Source organism: Equus asinus, chromosome 8 (genome assembly GCF_041296235.1).
Source record: "Equus asinus isolate D_3611 breed Donkey chromosome 8, EquAss-T2T_v2, whole genome shotgun sequence".
In the NCBI taxonomy this organism is placed as follows: Eukaryota; Metazoa; Chordata; class Mammalia; order Perissodactyla; family Equidae; genus Equus; species Equus asinus.
Window position 1 is genome coordinate 61964404 of NC_091797.1, and position 20925 is coordinate 61985328.

Below are 20925 nucleotides of genomic sequence, written 5' to 3' on the forward strand. Positions count from 1 at the left end.
AATCACTCCACAGTTCTCAGGGAAGCCTCTGACTGCCCAGGACCGGGTCGGGAGCCTTCCCTGTGCTGCACAGCCCCCCAGATCTCTTCCTGTACACCATAGATCATGCTATATTGAAATTGCATTTCATTCATTCATTCACTCATTCCTTCATCCTACATATGAGTCACTGATCTGAGAGCTCTGGATAAAAAGAGAAAAATCCTGAGCTCCCTGCTGCTGCCAGAGGCTGACATGCGAGTGGGGGCAAGAGATGTGAAACGAGACGAGAAAGCAGGATGGAGAGTATTAGAGAGGAGGAGGTGCTAGGGAGAAAAATAAGCCGAAAGGAGGATATGAAGCGCACTGGGAGTGTTGACATTTCAGACAGGGTGACCAGAGAAGGCCTCACTGAGAAGGTGGTTTTTGAGTAAAGGTTTGAAGGAAGGGAGGGAGGGAGGGAGCCATGTAGATATTTGGCAAAGAGCCTTCTAGACAAAGAAAAGATCAATACGAAGATGGGAAGGCAGGAGCACACCTGTCTGGTGTGTTTGAAGATGAGGCCGGTGTGGCCGATGTGGCTGGAGGGAGAATGAGGAAGGGAGAGGGAGGATGGAGAGGGGAAGTGTGGGGCCGGGGGGGCTGTGGGCAGGATCCGAGGGGCGTGGGAGCCACTGTGGACTATTGAGCAGAGGCGCGGTGTGACCTGACTTGAGTTTTAATAGAGTCATCCTGTTGGTGATATGACTCTCCACTAGACAGACAAGCTCCTAGAGGGCAGGCATTGGGTCTCGTTGACCCTCATTCTCAGGACAAAGCATTCGGGCTTGTAGGAAGCCTCAATATGTTTTACAAATGAATGATGAACGAATGAATGCATGAATGAATGCTATCTCCCAGCAGCCAGTCCTGGCTTCTAAGTGCTGGGGAGGTCTTCTCACTGTTGAAGGAAAGCTCTGGTAGCAGATGCTGCCAACAGCCAAATCCCTAGGGCTCTTAGCTGCCTGCTTGGATGTTGCTATGGCAGCAACACACATCCAAACCAGTTTTCCTTGTTGCCACAGAAAGGACTGCTTAATGGATCGGTGTCACCCGGAGGGAGGATTTCGGGGTGTATCACGCAGCCTAGGCCTTGGCCCTGCCCTGTGCGATGTTCTGCTCAGTGATGCAGGTGAAGCCAGAGAGAGTTCTTACCGAAATTGCAGGTGGAGGTGGAGAGGGGGATAGATGATTTGTTGATTGATAAGACTCAGAATCCAAAACTATCTTTGTAGGTTCAAGCCAAGAGGCCCTATCCGTAGGAGAAGGTAAAATAGGGAGCCATGTAAGGCTGTATGTCAAAGCCAAAAAAGTCAGCTGCCAAAACTGAGTTGGGGCTGTGTAGCTTTAGTAGATGGTAAACACTGTCGGGGTGAAAAGCGCAAAGCACTTGTCAAAAACCTTAAAGCAATCTGAGAAGCCATTCTAGAAGTGTATTAATAGCTGCCTATTATGCGAGAGTTGTCATCCGCTGATTGTGTATGGCCACTCCCAGGACCTCCCGTCCAGTCCTTGGCAAGACCCCTAAAGAGCACCGGAGCACGCTGGGAGGGTGACTGCAGAGGTGCGTTTGCGAGCACCTGAGTGCTTGGAGAAGAGGAGCCTGGGGAGCTCTCTTCAAATGTCTGAGTTATGAGGGCGAGAGGGCTTAGGTTTGAGAGCTATTCTGAATGGCTCTAAGGTGTTGAAATAGGGCCAATTGGATGTCAGCTCAACGGATGGAAACATTGTGCAAACATCAGACGGGTTGCCTGGGGCTTCTTTTTATGAGGGGAGAGGGAGGGAGACAACCGGTGAGCAGGAATACTAAAGCATCACATAAGCACTTTTACTAGATAATTTAAAAACCCCCTTTCATACTGGGATTCCATGCATTTATGCTTCTCAAAATCTGCTAGTTATTCCTTAATATCTATTTTTTTACTTCTTCCTTAATAATAAAACTCAACATTTTTAGCATGCCTTTCCACAACAAGGGCTATTTTCCCAGCCTTCCTTGGGACCAGGTGTGGCCAGAGGCTAAAATTGTGGCCAATGGACTAAAAGCAGAAGTTTCATGTTCAACTTCTGGGAAGTAGTAGCAAAGAAAGAGGTAGACCCTTATTTTCCCTTCCTCGTTGCTGTAGGCTGAAATGTGGATGTGGTGGCTGGCGCTCAGTAGCTTTTTTGGGCCATGAGGTAGAAGATCAGTTTTGATAAGGAGCTTGAGTTCCTGATGATTGTGGCCATGATGACAACCCTGGCCTGCTTACCTATATTCTTTATTTGTGTGTGAGAGAGATAAACTTGCATTTGTGACAAACCACAGTTATTTTGGGTTTTCTGAAACTAAGAGATGAACCAATTCATAGCTAATGTATCATGGAAAGTACACACACACACACACACACACATGAGAAGGAACAGTATTGAAATGAAAGAATGATGGACATGGACTTTCCAGTTGGATTGCTTCACTTCAAATTCCAGCTCCCCTAATTGCTAGCTGTGTGCCCTTGGACAAGATTCTTAACCTCTCTTTGCCTCAGTTGCCAAACATAAACTAGGAATAATAATAGTAACAACTGTACAGTTGTTGTTTGTTTTTAGAGAGGATCAAATGAGAGAATACATTTGAAAACATCGAACAGTGATTGACACATAGTGAATATTCGATGCTTCTTGGTTATTATCAGCATACAGACTGGTCCACACTTGTGTTTACTCGTACTTGACCTTTCCATACACTGAGACAACTATGGAGTTGTACTAAGTGTGTTTTCCCTTATTGCTCGTTTGATGACTTCCATTAATGTCCCAGAAGGACGAAAAGAAACAATATAAGGACAGTCAAAGTGCAGTTTATGCATACATATTCAAGATTTTTTCTTAAGACAATCTGCTTTAAGGCATGAGATTGAGGAATGAATTGTATCTAGAAGCGTGGGTCGCTGGGACTGGCTGTGTGCTCTGGATCCCTTCACTGTTTGGTTATCAATGTTTAGATTGTATACTAACGTAGAGTTCACAGCAGTAAGCAGCAATTGGCACCTCAGGAAAGAGGACGCTCTTCTGCCAGGCATTGTCTGCCTGAGTTTCTTAAGGTACCTAAGCTAGAACACCATCTGTTCATTCACTTACTTATTCATGGGAATGGAGAGGCGAATATGGAGGGATCCATACCCTTAAGATGTTCCCAGCTGGATAGAGCAGGCAGCAGACTTCTTGTATCTCCCCTGACATGCCTCTTCTCATGTCTGGCTCTCTGGGCCGTGGGTGTCAGAAGGTGAGTAAGAGCTTGCCAAGAAGAAAAGGTGGGGTGGCACTTCTGGGAATTTATCGCCCTGAGGCGGCTGCACCTGTGTGGAAGGACGTACACACATGGTTATTCATGGCAGCATCACCTGTAGGAGTGGAAGCCTGGAACCCACGTGTCCGTGTACGGAGGACTGGATAATCCAGGGATAGCGCTGCAATGGAATACTACACAGCTGGAAAAAGAACAAGGTTGCTGTCTATGCACCGAGAGGACAAGCTTTCTAGAATATACTGTTACGCAAGAAAAAGCAAGGAGCAGAGTATACATAGCTGGCTACAATTTGTGCATGAAAAGCGTGTGTGTGGTGGAGAGATACCATATATATCCATATTTCCTTGTATTTGCAGAAAGACTAGAAAGATAAACAAAGAACTGATAAAAATGGGCACCCCTCAGTCAGGAGTAGGGGCTGGGGAGTGGGAAAGGAGAGGACCAGGTCAGGGTGGGAGCAAGCCTTTCCAATCCTTCTTTACATTTTGATTTTCAAACCCTGTAAATGTATTATTTACTCCAATAAACAAAATGAAATGTAATAAGAAAAAGGAAGAACATTCTCAGGAGAGAGAACAGCACGTGCAGAGGTTCAGAGCCACGAAACAGCAACAACCAGAGAACAAACGCCTCCCTAACTTTTATCCAGCGTCCCTCTAGGCAGGCTTCCAGAACTGTTTCAACGTCTCAGTTTTTGATTTCTGGACACCTACTAGAATATAAATTCCTTAAAAGTATGGGACTTTGTCAGTCTTGCTCAACACAATATACATATACAAACTAACACTGGTTGCCCGACATTATGGACTAAGTGTCTGAGATCTCTCTCCATATGCACCCCAGCATCTTCTGGAGGAAAACCCTCTTCCCTTTCCATAGTCTTGTTCTCAGCTGGGGTCCTATTCTCTGCCTTTTCTTCAGAATCCTAGACCAGGAGTCATTCCATCTCTCTTCCAGAAATCAAAAAGTGATGGCTGGCTGACTGACCTCAGAGAAATACATTTAAAGACATCAAGGTAAGTCTATATGCGTGCATACATAAGAATGTATATGAGCTTATACTCATACACACACTCAGAGCACTACATGAAGTACACAATACGTGCAAGACATTTCACCTGTTAAATAGGGACTACGTGAGTAGGTTCTCTAGAAAAGCACTTTTCAAGAATTTTAGCTTGCATACCTTCTAAAGGAATTTGGAAAACAACCCTCCCCAACATGTATAAGTCAACATCTCAAATTTTTATGGTAAGTTTAAATAGTTGCCAAGGATGTAATTTTGGCGTATTGTAAAATGTTGACATCTTAAAGTCAAACTATCACATGACTTCCAAATGTGGGCCTAATGGAATTTAAATGCTGTAATGATTTGAGACTCATCACTTTTTAAATTACGTGAACAGTTCTTGTTAACAGTCAGACATTTTTCATCTCCCTTTTTTTCTTCTTGAATTCCTATTTCTATTCCATTTATCCACACATTTTTTATCCTAATTTAATATATTTTTAAACTTGAAAACCTTTTATTGGTTTCATAGTTATCTCTGTCGAATCTACATGTGTATATTGTAACGTTACATTTGTTTTATTTCCTATGACAAGCTGCTAGATGCTAAAAAAAAGTGGGCTTTTTTTCTTGACAATAAATAGTAGAGAATTTGTCAAAATAAGATATACCAGCTTTCTCTTGCCTCAAGAATGCTGCATAGGGGATGGGCCCCATGGTTGAGTGGTTAAGTTCTCGCGCTCTGCTTCGGTGGCCCAGGGTTTCACTGGTTCGGATCCTGGGCGCAGACATGGCACCGCTTGTCAGGCCATGCTGAGGTGGCGTCTCATATGCCACAACTAGAAGGACCTACAGCTAGAATATACAGCTATGTACTGGGGGGCTTTGGGGAGAAGAAAGAACGAAAAAAAGGATTGGCAACAGATTTTAGCTCAAGAGCCAATCTTTAAAAAAAAAAAAAAAATGAAAAAGAATGGTGCATAACAAACAACCCCAGCCCTAAACAATAAGCATTCTTTTAGCTCAGGCAGCTGAGGGAGGCTGAGTGGTTCTTTAGGCCTAGAAGGGCTTGGCTGACTTGCCTGGGCTGGCTCATGTGTCTATAGCCGCCATCTGGTCAGCTGGGATGCCTTGTGTCTGCTGCACATGGTTTCTCACTCTCCAGTGGGCTAGCCTTCATGGGGTGACTGGGCATCATCCTAAGAGAGTGGGCAGAACCAAACAAAGCCTCTTGTGCACAGCTTTAAGACTGACTCATTGTCACTTCTGCCACATTCCATTGGCCAAAGCAAGTCACAAGGCCAGTCCAGATTCAGGGGTGGAGTGGGGAGACAGTCTCACGTCTAGTGTGAGGAGCTTCAAAGCCACATTGCAGGGGCAATATTTTGTTATACTAAGTATTTCATTTTTTGGGTGCTAATGTAAAATAGTGTTGCATTTTTTTTTGTCAATTCTTTCAAACTTTCTATATAGATGATTGTGTCATCTGTGAACAAAGACAGTTTTATTTCTTCCTTTCCAATCTGAGTGCCTTTTATTTCCTTTTCTTGTCTTATTGCATTAGCTGGGACTTCCAATATGATGTTGAAAATGGGTGGTAAGGGGACTTTCTTGCCTTATTCCTGATCTTAGTGTGAAAGTGGAGTTTCTCACCATTAAGCGTGATGTTAGCTGTAGGTTTTTTGTAGTTATTCTTTATCAAGTTGAGGAACTTCCCCTTTATTCCCAATTTAGCAAGAGTTTTTGTTATGAATGGATGTTGGATTTTGTCAAAGGATTTTTCTGTATCTATTGATCTGATCATGTGATTTTTCTTTTTCAGTCTGTTGATGGTTGCATTAATTGATTTTAGAACGTTAAGGCAGCCTTGCATGCTTGGGATGAATCTCTCTTGGTCGGGTGTCTAATTCTTTCTATGCATTGTTGCATTTGATTTGCTGATATTTTGTTAAGGATCTTTTGTCTGTGTTCATAAGAGATATTGATCTGTAGTTTTCTTGTAACGTCTTCTTCTGGCTTTGGCGTTAAGGTATTGCTGGCCTCATAGAATGAGGCTCCTCTGCTTAAATAAGATTTTAATGACAAAATTGATAAAAATAGATTTTAAACTATCTTATTAAATAAGACATCAGGATCTGAAAGAAATCAATTGAAACTAATCCCAGGACTTCAGCTGACATATCTTGAAAGTTTTAGAAATTTTTTAAAACATTCTAGTTATAGTGGAAATGACTAGCATCCAGTGTATGAACCAAATGATCAAAACTATAAAAACTTGAATAGCTATATGGCCTTTAGCTTTTTGAATGTGCTTTTCTTCTCGCTAACAACATAGGGATAAGTTTTAAGAATAGCTGCAAAGAATTTCTTTGTTGCTTTTTTGTGTGTGTGAGGAAGTTTCACCCTGAGCTAACATCCATGGCCAATCCTCCTCTTTTTTTGACTTGAGGAGGACTAGCCCCGTGCTAATGTCTGTGCCAATCCTCTTCTACTTTGCCTGTGGGATGCCTCCGCAGCATGGCTGATGAGTGGAGGAGGTCCATGCCCAGGTTCCGAACCCGGGAACCCTAGGCCACCAAAGCAGACCAAGTGGAACTTTAACCACTTGGCCACGGGGGCCGGCCCCCAAGAATTTCTTATATTTATAAATATGAGGAAAAAAATCTTTTTTAGCATCAAATAGTTCTTACAGGTGTTCTCCTTGATTTGCTCTCACAGGACTAACCCTCAAGGATGATGGTTTTCTCTTTCTCCAGTCTCTCCTTCTCTGTATTTCTCTCTTTCTTGCTTTGACAGAGGTGAGGAAGTAGAAGAGGTGAGTTTGTTGAAGAAAAGCTAATTTTATTCCCATTTCCCCACTGAACCATATAACTGAATTCAGACTATGCCAACACTGGCCAGATAACTAGTTTGAATAATAGGTTTCTGTTATCAAACAAACAAGCAAGTGTATAAGCCAGGGAAATCCTGAAAGCCCTGCAAGTTAGTGGGGCCTTTATTATTCTTCAGAGGAGGCTTCTCGTTCGTTGGCTGCCCTGGAGTTCTCCGGTCTCAGCATAATGAGCCATGGTAAGATGTGAGAGAGCAGAAGCACTTGCCTTTCTTTTATCAAGTAGGAGAAAGGTTACTGTGAACTCCAGCAGCTTCTCAGTCCAGCCACCTTAGGAAGGAGCATATGTGGAGAATGAGGATCTGGAAGTTGATGCTCCTGAGACCATCCAAGTTGTACCCCGTGGAAAGTCTTCATGTCCCCCAAAGTTAGGGGGTGCCCTGTAAGTTAGGGGATCTTCCAGGCTATTGGAGGGACTGTTCAGAGGGGAGACATTTCTTGTAAAAGGAGAAAACTTCACCTATGATCACGCCTGGGAAGCTCCTTCGCAATTGTGTACTGAGAGGCCATAGAAACTGCTTCTCTACGTGCATGGTAAGCTCACTGAGTGCAGAGGCATATCCTTTTTTTTCTCTTCCTCTGGAGGGCCCATCATTGTGCTGGGCAGGTGGTAGAGCTGCTCAAACACACAGCAAACAGATTTTTCTATTTCATGGAAGTAAAGGACTTGAAGAGAATTCTAGAATTCTTCAGTTCATTCTCTCATGCATCTGGTGGAATGAAATTCAGAGTTTCAAAGACAGCTGAGAATTCATCTGTATTTTAAAAAGCAGGAGAAAAATTCTAATAATATCACTTGTTGACCCATTCCGGAGTCTAACAGCCTAGAGTACAAGAAATGTTTCCTTATGAGTAATGTAAGTGCCTGTTCGCTTTCCACCACAGACTGAGGATAGCTGGTCCCAGTGTCTGTGACCTTAACCTTCACAGTCAGTTATGTTTTCCTCCCTCCCTTGGGCTGGAGTTCCTCTTTGTCTCAGAGGTGTAGCATATTTATGGAAGCTGTTCTCGTCTACCTTCTCTTATTCTGAGCTGGGGAGAATTTAAGTTTAGAAGGAAGAAGAATGCTAAAGCTATCTTTCTAACTTTAAACATCTGAGATATTCCTGGGAAAGCGCTGCGCGTTGGTTGTTTCCTAGCCTTCCCTCCCTCTCAGTGCTAGTTGTTGACCAGGATATCAGTTCTTCCTCAGGGATCCATGCCCCTGTTGAGAGCTGGGCACCAGGCTGCCCAAATAAAGACCATACTTCCCAGCCTCCCTTGCAGCTGATTGTGACCACAGAGACGTAAACAGCAGTGTTGCCTGAAGCTCATGAAGGTTCCATCAAAGGTGGCACTGCACGCACTTTTTGTCTCTCCTTCGCGTCTCCTGTGTACTGTTCATTCAGTTATCTACTGCTGTGTACCAATCCACTCAGAAAACAAGTGGCTAAAACCACTCTGATTTATTACTTTTTGTGATTCTATGGGCTGGCAATCTGGGAAGTTTTTTTTGTTGTTCTTCCCTGATGTCCCAGTGAGGGCCATATAATCTAAGATGGCCTCATTGTCATATCTGGCAGCTGGGGCTCCTCAGTTCTTCTCCATAAGGTGTCTCCTTCTCCCACTGGCTAGGTGGGCTTTTTCACAACATGGTGGCCTCAGGGTTTCAAGAGAATGAGAAAAGAAGCTTCAAAACGCCTTAAGGCCCAGGCTCTGGAATTCATACAATGTCACTTCTGCCAAATTGTATTGGTCACCCTGAATTCAAGTTTGGAGAAACAGACCGCATGTCTTGATGGAAGGAGAGTCAGGGTCCTTGATATTGCAATGGTGTGTGGATATGGGAGGTGTGATTCATTGGGGACTGTTATCAAAAACAATCTATCTACCACACTCGTTGGCTGGAGTGTGGATGTGATGTCTAGAACTCAAGCAGCTATCCTGGACAGGCTTTGGAAGCCATGTGATGAGAATGTTGGAGCAGCAAGATGGAAGGATCCTGAATCCCCAGCAGCTTTATGAGCCTCTCTGTGTGCCATAGATTGTATCTCCAGTGTGGTTTCACAGGAGAGATCAATAATCTCCTACGTTGTTTGAGCCACTGTCATTTTGGACTTTCTGTCACTTGCAGCAAAATCTTTACATACTCTCCAGTGCTCAACCTCTCTTAAATTTCCAGCTCTACTTACTAGCCTAGGTGACCACAACTTAGAGTTTTCTGCAGTTTCAGGGTTGAAGAGAAAAAGAGGAAACCTAACATTTTGGAGTTGCCATCATGACGTTTTGATGTAATTTCCTGTCCCACTTAGCAAGCCTGAGGAAAACAAAATGCAGAAGGTGGACAAGAGTGATGCTACCATGAGTCAGGAAAAGGTTAGGGATTGTCCTGAGCCTGAAACATTGCTTGGTTCCACGTTGGTCAACGTAATTTCAGCGACCAGCCCAGGGAGAGCCCAGGAACCACAGTGGCACGTCCAGGAACGTTCCAGGCAAACTGAAAAAGCCAAACTTGTCCATGCATAGACTTGTGGATCAGTGGTTCATTTGGATGTGGTCAAAAGTGGGCCTGCTCCTTAATATAATGATAAGCTGTGTATCTTAGATTCCATCTGGAAACCATTCTTAGATTTACATTATGAAGAGAGGATTTTGAGTTGGGTCTTTCTTAGCTCATCTGTTTTGCATGTGCACAAGGGTGGGTTTAGAGATGAACAACAGCTTTTCTCCTCCCCATTTTTTCTTCAAGTTCTATGGTTTGGTTTGGGCTTTATTTATAACGTATCACATGTAGGAATACAGCAGGGCACTAACCAGAGACCAAGCAGCATCATATCATTTTACATATTCCCCACTCATAATTAGTTTAGGCTGTTTTAAGTTTGCTTTTTTTTTTCTATAATGATATAGTAGACACAAAGTGTTAACTAGAAACAGAAATATTCCCTTCTACCTCCGTCCCACCCTTAAACTGGCCCCCTCCTACGTCACCAACCCTCTACCCCCCCATACCCTGTTAGTACGTCAGTCCTAGGTTCATTCACCCACCAGTGAAAAACAGATTGATCTGAGGCTTCAGCCAACTCTTAGAGGCCACGGGACCTTGACTCCTTATCTCATCCCTCTCTCTCCTCCAAGCAGAATGGTACACAAACAAGCCTGGACCGAGAGAAGGCATCTATCTCCTTGCAGAGAAGCTCCTCAGACAGCGCTGATTCCGTGGCCTTGCTCTGTTACTGTCTCTGAATGCAGACGCCTCACTGCCAGGGGCTGGGCACAGTTTCTGCGACCTCCAGCAGTGCGTGGTCTTTTGGTCACTCAAATCCTGTCACTGACTTCAGATGCTGCTCTTGTAGATGTTTGAATTGCCTTTAGCTCTCTATGAAGAATGTGCTGGCAAGGCCACGTATGGAAAGACTGGGACATATGACAGAATTACAGTCTAGTTAAAAAAGAAAATATGCACATACATATATGTGTATTTGTTTCCAGAGGTCTTGGCTTTAAAGACGAGTTTGCATATATTTGCCATAAATTTGCATATATTTGGCACAAATTTTCCTAGTCTGTTTGTCAGTCTCTACTTCCAGATGAAGTTACATGAGAACACCTTATTTACTCTACAATAACTTACGTTTTCCCCCTTGGACCCATGTTACGTTATATTGGCTGTGTTACTAATGTACCAAGTTCCCCTGGTTTATCCTCCACTTCCGAGAATTTGTTCTAGTTTTTAAGAAATGCTTACTAACTATAACCATTGTTTGTTGTGGAACCCAGCCCTGAAGGACACCAGGAGGCCTCTGTGAACTGGCGGCTTCTGTTAGGTATTGTCTGTAGAGACACTGGGTTCTCCAGAGACACCCCGCAGAGCCCTCCAAAAAGGATTAGCTAGTAAATTGGGCCTTTAATTGTATTTATATAAATTAAACGTTATGTTTATATTTATATGAGAAGGATTATAATTAAAACTTATATGTGTATAGAAGAGGATTTTACCAAAGTACTGGAACCTGCATCACGACTGTTCCCAAACGTAACGTTGGGGACGTTAATCACTGTTCAAGAACCAGTCACCAAGCCGACCGATGTCACTGAGTGAGAGCCCGGGCGAGCTGCGTCTGCTCCCTGTTGCTGCTTCCTCCTCCGGAAAGTGAGGCTGTGACAGCGGCCTCTGTGTTTCCCACACCTCAGGATCCAGGCATCACCTTAATAAGTTTTCCCACATCCTTCTATCACTTATACTGTTATTTACTTCATGTTTTTCTGGAATTTAATAACTTTTAAAACTTAAATTGGCATCATCTACCTTACCTTAGGCCTAAGCAAAGACATCTGTGAAATGACAGATTTGATGTACTCTTTCTTTCTTTTTTTGTACATTAAAATAAATATATAACTCTCAAAAATTGTAAAAGATGCTCATCTGTATTCACTTGAGATTTTTCTCAGGTACCACTGCACTTTGAGAACTGCGGCCAAAAAGTGGAATAAGACGCATCAAGAGCTTGCTGCAGGCCTGGCCACAGCAGTACCGGCAGCTGTGCTTATGGTCGCTGCGGTGGCCAAGAGAGCCCGTTTCCTACTGCAACATTCTCCTGCCTTCACAGAGCAGAACGCTGGCTTTCACCTGGGCACAGAGCTAAAAAACTACATTTCCCAGAATTCCCTGCAGCTACATATAACCTTGGGACTATGTTTTGGACTCTGAGACATCACAAAATCTTTGGTGAAATTTCTGGGAAACCGCCTTAAGAAAGAGAAGGCATATAGTTCTGCAACTTCTTCCATTTTGCTTACTCAGACTTGGATAGGAAGGCAGCCGTCTCCAACCATAAAGATGAGGGCCGTCTCCCAGGAACGGCAGAACCCACAGCCAGAGGGGCTCAGCTCTTGATCCTTGTATGGGCTTGCCATGGTAGCCCTGGACTGTTTATCTCTGGACTTCATTTACACAAGGGAGAAGAAATAAACTTCTTGTTTAAGCCACTGTCTCTTAGGGTTTTCTGTACTTGCAGCTGAACATAATCCTAATGGATATATTATTGTGCACATGATAGATAGGGTGTCAGTGAGTGAGCTGGGGCTGGTCGTATAGGTAAGAGCCTATTGTTAAAGTTTTCTCTCTCTTTTTTTTTTTTGGTGAGGAAGATTGGCCTTGAGCTAGCACCTGTGCCAATCTTCCTCTATTGTTTGTATGTGGGACACTGCCACAGCATGGCTTGAGGAGTGGTGTGTAGGTCTGCGCCTGGGATCTGAACCTGCAAACCCTGGGCTGCTTAAGCAGAGCACACAAACTTAACCAGTAAGCCAGAAGGCTGGCCCCCTGATTGTTAAGTTTTAATGAACTTTGCATGCTGGTGAATGTCATTTCAGTAGCTTGAAATTGGCCATGGTGGGAGTATTTGCATCACAGAAACTGGCAAATGCTAAACATCAGGGTTTTTTTCCTCCAAGAGAGCCAGTTATTGAGCATTTACCATTTATTGTCACACCACTAATGGGATTAAATGATTTTATCCACAAAAGTTTGATCACGTAGTAAGTGAGGAGACCTGAGGGTGGGGGAATGGCCTGATCTCTCTCTTCATTTGCTCTCTATTCAAACTCTACCTCAGGGACTGAATCAGGCCGAGGCTTCCATATTGTCTTGAATGGAGGATGCTTGAACGTTCCTTGGAGGTCTGCTGTGGAGAGGTCCCAACAGGTTGATAATTAGAGAGCCTGGCTGCCCCTTGCTGTGGGGACAGTGATTAGGGAAGACAGGAAATTAGCATTCTGATTGTGCCGTCAGGTGCTAAAAACATGAGGCGCACATACATATGATTAATCTATTACCCAACTTTTCCTCTTCCTTTTAAAGGGTGAGAGTTGCTAACTAGGCAATAGACATGCACATAGTTAGAATTTACTGCCACACCATAATTATATTTAAACAATATATGCTGTATATTGATTAAGCATAAATGTAAACAGTTTCGTAAATGGAGCTAATGAGTATAACTTTTCCATAGTCACGCCTTGTCTCTACTTATCCTTTTCTTGCTTTTTTTTACTAGAAGGTATAGCCATTGTCAACTGTGGGTTTTTTTGATATCTTTTCTGTTCAGTTGACCCTCACACACCATTTCACCTCAGCCCAGTAGGTGGTCCCACATTTTGGAGGACAAATTCATGTAGCTTCATGGGAGTGCAGAGGCTTTCATATAAACAAGCTTTTGTTTAAATTCTGGTTCCTCTGTGCTTATGGCTGCATAATCTTGAGCAAGGTAATTCCTTGTATCAGTTAATTCCTGTATCAGTTATCCATTGCTGCATAACAAACTACCCCCAAACTTAGTGGTTTAAAACAAACAAAAATGTACCATTTCTCATGCTTCTGTGTGTGGACTGACTTTCCTGATGGTCTTGCCTGCGCCCACTTGTGTTACTGCATTCAGCTAGTGCCTGGGAGGGAGCTGTTGACTGTGGGCTTGGTTTTCCTACGTGTGGCCTAGCTATGTAGCTAGTTGGGCTTCCTCACAGCCTGGTGGCCTCAGGGTTCCATGAAGGAGGAGCAGAAACTGCAGGTCACTTGATACCTGGGCTCGGAAGCCCCCGAGAGCGGCTTCTGCTGCAGTGTTTGCTCAGAGCATGTCCCAGGCCAGCCCAGATTCAAAGCGGGAGAAATCGACCCCATCTCTGGAGGGAGGACATCGGGGAGGAGAGGAATTTTTGGCAGCCGCATTTTCAAGCGCTCTACCACAACCTCCCTGTATCTCAATTTCTCATTTGTTAAAAAGGCAAAATCTATACCCAAGGTTATTGTGAAAAATCAATGAAATAATGCATAAGACACTGATGCAGGAGCCTGACACATGAGCTAGCTGCTCGATAAATGGCGGTTCCCTCCTCTCTCCCCTTCCTTGGCTCTGTCCGAATACGCCCCCTGGCAGGCTCCTGTCCATTAATCTCTCCTCCGCTCCCCAAGCGCACACAAACCGGAAACTTTGTGGGGGTCTCAGGGGTCTAACGATGGGGATGGATGACAAAAGGTCTGAGCATCAAAGCTGGAGGTCGTAGGCTTGTTTAGGGGTGTTTGGGAGAGGGGCAGATATAAGGGGTGGTACAGAGGGGGAGATTAGGAATGGGTCTAGACCAGGGAGTAGAGAGTTGTGTAACAGGACAGACAAACATAGACGGGGTCTCTGTAAGCCCGGGACCTACCGGAGGACCTTCCACTTCTTTCTGGGGTTAAAGACAGTTCAAAGTTCACTATCACACATATCTTCCTTTAGGGCTTGGTTATCGATAAGTGTGTGTGTGTGTGTTTGTGTGATTTTTCCCCTCAGGGGACATTTGGCAATGTCTGGAGACATTTTTGCTGCCATGACTTGGTGGGGGTGCTGCTAGCATCCAGCAGGTAGAGACCAGGTGTGCATCCTACAATGCACAGGACAGCCCTCATAACAGAGAGTCATCCAGCCCAAATGGCAAGCCCTGCTTTAGGGCCATTGTGATTCTGCTGGGGAAAGAGAACATGCCTTGCCCATCCCCCACCACATCCAATGAGGCGTTTCCTGATGCTTTCAAAACTCCTTTAACAAAATACAAATTTTTTCCTATCATAAGTACAGCTAAAAGCCTATTCAAAAATTTTCTGGGACTGGCCTAGTGGCATAGTTGTTAAGTTCTTATATTCCACTTCAGTGGCCCAGGGTTAGCAGGTTTGGATCCTGGGTGAAGACCTACACACCACTCATCAAGCCATGCTGTGGCAGCATCCTATGTACAAAATAGAGGAAGATGGGCACAGATGTTAACTCAGGGCCAATTTTCCTCACCAAAAAAAAAGTGGGGGGGCAATTTCCATAGTGGGCCTCTAGATGAATGTGTTACAGTCAAAGTGAGCTAGAAAGATGGAAAGAGTATGAGTAAGGATGACAGAATAAGATAATAATAAGACATTTAACAAGAGTTATCAGTTATTGAGTCCTTCTTGCACGTCAGTCCCTGGGCTGAACGTTTCCCATTTCCGTGTGTCCCTGGTGTCAGCTGCCTGGTGGCTCAAGCTCTCCATCTCCACAGGTTGCACTTTGATGTTTACCTCGCAGTTACTTTAGTTTGGCTCCTCTCTCTGTGGGCAGTGCTGTGTGCCCCTGGGTGCACTGCTCCACCCCTCGCTTAGGATATTGGGGACAGGGAGGGGCTGATATCTCTTCTGGTTACTTTTGTAATTCATATACCACAGAATTCAGTCATTTCAAGTGTACAATTCAATGGTTTTTAGTGTCTTCACACAGTTGTGCAACTATCACCACAGTCAACTTTAGAACATTTTCATCACCCTAAAAAGAAACCCCACACCCCTCAGCAGGCACGCCTGTTCCGTCTCCCCCGCCTCTGGCAGCCACCAATTACTTTCTGTCTCCTTAGATTCATCTGCTCTGGACATTTCATATAAACAGAGTCATGTAACATGTGGTCTTTTGTCACTAATTTCTTTCATTTAACAAGGTTTTCAAGGTTCATCCATGTTGTCGTATGTATCAATTTCTTTTCTTTTTCTTTTTTACTTCTTTTTTTTTCCCCCAAATAGTCCATCACGTGGATGTAGCACATTTTATTTATCCATTCTTCAGTAGATGGACATTTGGGTTGTTTCCACACTTTGGCTATTGTGAATAAAGCTGCTATGAGCATTTGTGTACAAGTTTTTGTGTGGACATATGTTTTCATTTATTTTGGGTTTTATTTATTTCCACTCCACCTAGGAATGGAATTGTTGAATCAGACGGTTTAATCTTTTGAGGAGCAGCCAGATTGATTTCTAAAGCATCTGCGCCCTTTTACCTTCCCACCAGCAACGAATGAGGGTTGCGATCTCTCCACATCCTCGCCAACACTTGTTACTGTGTTTTTTTGATAATGGTTCTGGTTACTTTTGCTCTGTTGAAAAAAAATCTGCTCAGTTCTTAATCTCACATTTCACCCGGCGTCTGTTCTCTTCTTTCTGCGTAGCATCGACCCCAGAGTCCTTTTCGTCTTGTACGTGGTAGAGTTGAACAGATGATCTGGGGCTGACTGTGGGGTGGGAGAGGCATCACTGTACAGCACACGAGAGAACCTAAAAGGAAGTGTCAGTTTCTCTCAAGTTCCTCAGCCGTCGGGGACGGGAGGACTGTCTCCTCTTCAGGAGCTGGGGCCTCCTTCGTTATGCTGGTCCCCTCTCTCCCTCTGCTGCTCTTCACTTCTGGGCACCCCGCCCACGCTCTAGGACTCCAAACTCTTCCCATTCTATCACGCAGAACCATCGCACCCTCACCCACCAGCCTTGCCCTGGAGCTGTCTTACGACCCAAGACATCCCCCAGGCTGCTGAACTGCAGTTTCTCTGAGGGGGATTTGCCACCAGCCTTTCTTCCCCCCTGAAAAATTCCACATAATGAAAAGCAAAAAAGAACAAATGACTCAAAATCCCACCACTGACAAAGTTATGGGATGAAGAAAAAATCAGTCTCTCACCTCATCCCAGCCCGCTCCCTAAAAGTAGGCACGAGTAACTGTCTGGTGGGTATTTCCAAGAACTTCTATAAGCATGCACACATGTGCACAGCATAAATCATGCTAGACATGGCTCTACAATTCACCTTTTCACTTAAGATATTATGGCCGTATTTCCATGTTTGCTTCATCCCTTTTAATGGCCTCCATGGTACGAATTTACCACAATGCTCTCACCCATTTTCCTAGTGATGGACGTTAGGTGGTCCCCAAGCACCCCCTATTACCAGCAGTGTTGTGGTGAAAGCCTTTGACAGGTCTCTTTCCTTCCCGGCTGGGATGAGGCAGGTGAGGCGTCTCAGGCATGCCCAGGCACCTGCTTGACCTGGAAGAGGAATGCCTCCTTGAAGTCTGCGCTCAAGGCACCTCTCTTGTCTCACCCTAGTCCCGGCCCTATTACCTAGCACACTTCGATTTCTCTTAGCGATACGCGGAATGCAGTAGGGTTCTGATCTCCCCCTCGGTTATCTCTATTTATTGAGTCATTTAACCTTTCTTCAGTCAATTGAAATGGAACCTTATTCTATATTAAATTCTTACATATATATATATATAGGTTTATTTCTGGGTTGTCTTTTTGTTCCATTAATCCATTTCTTCTCACTCTGCTAGAGTCATATATATACATATTTTACTGCAGCACTGCTTCTTGCCCCAGCCCGGCTGACCCAGCCCTCAGAGCCAGTCTTTAACCAGAGGTGACACATCCGGCTTGTGCACTTCCCTCTCTGACACGCCAGAGGCTGTTCACCTGGGAGACCTGCTGTGGATGCAGGACGGTGCGGCGAGCCATATTCTTTTGATGGTACCACACTATAGTAAGTTTTCATACACAGCAGGCCAAGATCCCATCACATACTAATCTTTTTCAACAACATCTTAGCAACTGTTGAAAATTTATTCTTCCATATGAATTTTAGAATCGTCATGAGAGTTCCACCAGCATTTAAACAGACTTTTTGAAAGTCACGCATCAGATCCTATAATCCTTGGACCAGCCTGATGAAGTAGGTGCCACAGAGGAGGAAGCTGATGACAGAAAAGTATGATGTAGCACAATACCTTACCGTACAGGAGGGAACAGAAACGCCAGGCGCAGTCAGTGAGGCATTTGACCCCAGAGCATGCTGTCCAAAGCCCTTACCCCTGCAGGAATGGGAATGAGGGCGCAGCTGCAGAGGCTTTGCGGGGCAGCCGTGATTGCAGATCTCTGATGGCAAGAAGCGTGCCTGCCGGACGTCCCCACTGTGGCACTCTGAAATCCACCACGGTGACCTTGTTGAGGCCATGCTTCCCAGGCTGCTCCCAGTCAAGGATTCCCCACAGCAGAGAGCAGACCCAGCTGAGTGGCCGAGGGCAGGTTTCGTCATTCAAGTCACCAAGCTCCGGAGTTGTTGGAATGCTCAGCACATGTGAGGCTCAGGGCCCCGGTGGGCAAAACCTGGGACCCTGAGCCGTGGATCCAGGAACCACGGGATGGAAGCAGGAGCTGCCTTGACATCCCTCCAGTGACACACTGGAGACTTTGTGCTTCCTGTCCCTGGAATTGTCGGCTGTCTCCAGGGCTGGAGGTCCTGGTGATGGCAAGGGAACCATTGAACTACAGTTCTGCGCCGCATAACGATGGTTCAGTCAAGGACGGGCCGCATATACCACGGTGGTCCTGCATGATTACCACCATGTAGCCCAGGTGTGTAGTCGGCTGTACCATCTGGGTTTGTGTAAGTGCCCTCTATGATGTTCATACGACAACAAAATCACCTAATGATGCATTTCTCAGAACGTTGCCCTTCTTGTTAAGTGACGCATGACTGTGTAAGTTATGGCTGCCACCAGGGCCCCTTGAACTTATATCCAGGGACCAGCAGGTGAAAATAAGAGCCACCATCCTGGCAGGAGGATGAAGGGCTCCTTTTACACAATAGGCAGGAGGATTTTTTGTAAAACTCAGAGATCCCCTTGGGTGCCTCTTGGTACTTCCTGCCCCGTAGCTACTGTGAACTGAGAATCCGAACTGAGAAGGGAGTCAGGACCCTTCAGGAATGAGGTCTGGGTCCCATCACCAGGTAAGCCACCAGGATCTGCCAAGACCAGAGAGAAAAGCGAGGGGAAATCAGACTGGATGTTGGAGGAGAGAGAGGATGAAACTGAATTTGGCCCTGAGATCAGCTGCTGCTTTGGGGGCTGCACTTGGCCCTGCTAAGTTTCTTCTGAGTTTCTCTTGAGGAAGAGAGACATATGGGGCCATGAAGGGACTGCTACCTGAAACTGTGGGGAGAGGCAGATACGTGGCAGGTTTTGGATTGAATTATGTTCCCCTAAAAGTCATATGTTGAAGTCCAAACCCTGAGTGCCTCAGACTGTGACTATATTTGGAGATAGGGTCTTTACAGAGGTAGTTAAGATGAGGTCATGAGGATGGGCCCTAATCCGATGTGACCGGTGTCCTTATAAGAAGAGGCGATTAGGACTCAGACACACACAGAGGGATGAGCAGTGAGGACACAGGGAGAAGACGGCCATCTACAAACCCAGGAGAGAGGAGAGAGGCCTCAGGAACCCAGCCCTGGCGACACCTGCATCTCTGACTTCCAGACTCCAGAACTGGGAGACAATACATTTCTGTTGTTTCAGCCCCCCAGTCTGTGGTATTTGTTGCAGCAGGTGTAGCAAACCAACACAGGGCAGAAGGGGTGGACTATGGGGCCCAAGAAAATGTTCCTGTCACAGCTCCCACAGCAGGAGGTGTCACTGGCCTGCCCTGGCTGTGCAGAGCCTGAGATCCACCACGGAGCTCTGGGAGGCCTGTTCCCCAGATACCGGCCAGCAACTGTGGCTTCAGGGCTCCCCTGGCTTGGCGAGAAGTACGCGGCAGTGTCAGGCTTCCTCCCTCCTTTCTCTCCTGCGGAAGGTCAGGCCTACTACTCTGGTTCGTGCTTCTTTTTTCTCTCCCAAATGTTTTCCCTACAAACTGCACTTGCATGCCCATCCTCTCTCAGTGCCTGCTTCTTAGAAGATCTGAACTATTAATTTTGAGCTCCCCCCATTTCACAGATGAGGAAATTGAAGCCCAGTTTAGAGAATTCTATCTGAGCCACATCTCTCTGCCTGTAAGCACCTGCCAAGATAGGCAGCCCTTTTGCAGGCAAGTTCTGTTTGTTTGAACTGTATTTCATAGTTACTATTGTGAGAAAGATATCTTTCTAACTCTTACTGTGAGAATTTACTCTTAGATAATACATTCATATCTTCCTTCTCTGATTTATTCTCTCCTCGGCACTCATTGCTATCTAACCTCCTTACTGATTTCTCTTGTTTATTGTCTGACACATAAGCACTGCGTGAATGAGTGGATGACCTCAAAATCTCCCAGCCTCCCTGCTCCCAAAGCTGGACAGCAGAGGTCAGAGGGAGTGTCTCCCAGCTTGGCATTTATCTTGCCGCATCCTCAAGTGCTGTGAACTTCTCTGGAAGCTTTTCTGCATTAGAAGCCCATGGGGGCGGTTTAGAATGAAAGAGTGAGTGAGCGAGTGAACTGGACCTCTGCGCTCCCCCTAGGTTGTGCTTGGACAGTTGGGCTGGGTGGGAGGATGAAAGCCTGGCAGCCCTGATGGCTAATTTTAGAGAGGTGATGGTAGCTGTCCCGATGGGCGGGGGGCTGGATTGTTTTCAGTGATTAAGGCAGCAGATAACCAAGGCTGAGTTCAAAGTACAGCGTAATGAGCGTGAGTCAGAACCGAGGCAGAAAACGGGTGCAGCAGGGCAATTATCCAGCTCGGCCGTTAGGAGAGGGTCAGGACGTCATTATGCTAAAAAAAAAAAAAAAAAAGAAGAAGAAGAAAGAAAGAAAAAGCAAGCAAGCAAGCAAGAAAGGAATCCTGGCAGCCGTCCCCAGGACAGCACTGCTCACAGAGAAACGACAAGGGGGCTTGGAGTTGATGGTTTCAACAGCAAGGCCTCGTGCTGAGAAAATGGTCCTGGAGGCTGGGAGCGGAGCCGCGGCAAAGCTGGAGGGAAGGGAGGCCGTGCATCCTCGGGGAGCCACCAGCTTCTCCAGGAGCACAGCGTGCACTTGGGGCCTCAGAGGTGGGTGGGAGGCCCGGCTGGAGGAGACATCCGTGGCTGCACGGTGAAGAGGGAGCCCAAGTGCCTGGATCTGAGGGTGGGAGTGACAGCGCCTTCACGGCTCCCTCCCAGC